The 212-nt window shown below is 48.1% G+C and overlaps 1 protein-coding gene across 1 annotated transcript in view; it reads right to left on the reverse strand.

Annotated features, from left to right (window-relative positions):
- The window catches only part of LOC106110982 (nuclear receptor coactivator 7), a 48,285-nt gene that overhangs the window by 22,644 nt on the left and 25,429 nt on the right, over nucleotides 1–212 (reverse strand). The window lies entirely within an intron of this gene.

Here is a 212-nt window from a genome sequence, read left to right on the forward strand (position 1 = left end):
CTGATAAACCATATCCATGACAGTTATGATGTGCGCGCCGCCGTTCAAATTGTTCCTATTTAGTCGCAGCACTGAATGTGGGACACTTTGGACGGCAATTTAAAATAGAAACTCAGCGCAATGCACGGCTATGGGCGGCGCGACCGCGTTTGCCCGCTGCCTGTCTCGACTGCTTTTGTAACTTTTGTTTGCCGAGCAAACAGTAGAAAAAA

Source organism: Papilio polytes, unplaced genomic scaffold (genome assembly GCF_000836215.1).
Source record: "Papilio polytes unplaced genomic scaffold, Ppol_1.0 DF824180.1, whole genome shotgun sequence".
Classification (NCBI taxonomy): domain Eukaryota; kingdom Metazoa; phylum Arthropoda; class Insecta; order Lepidoptera; family Papilionidae; genus Papilio; species Papilio polytes.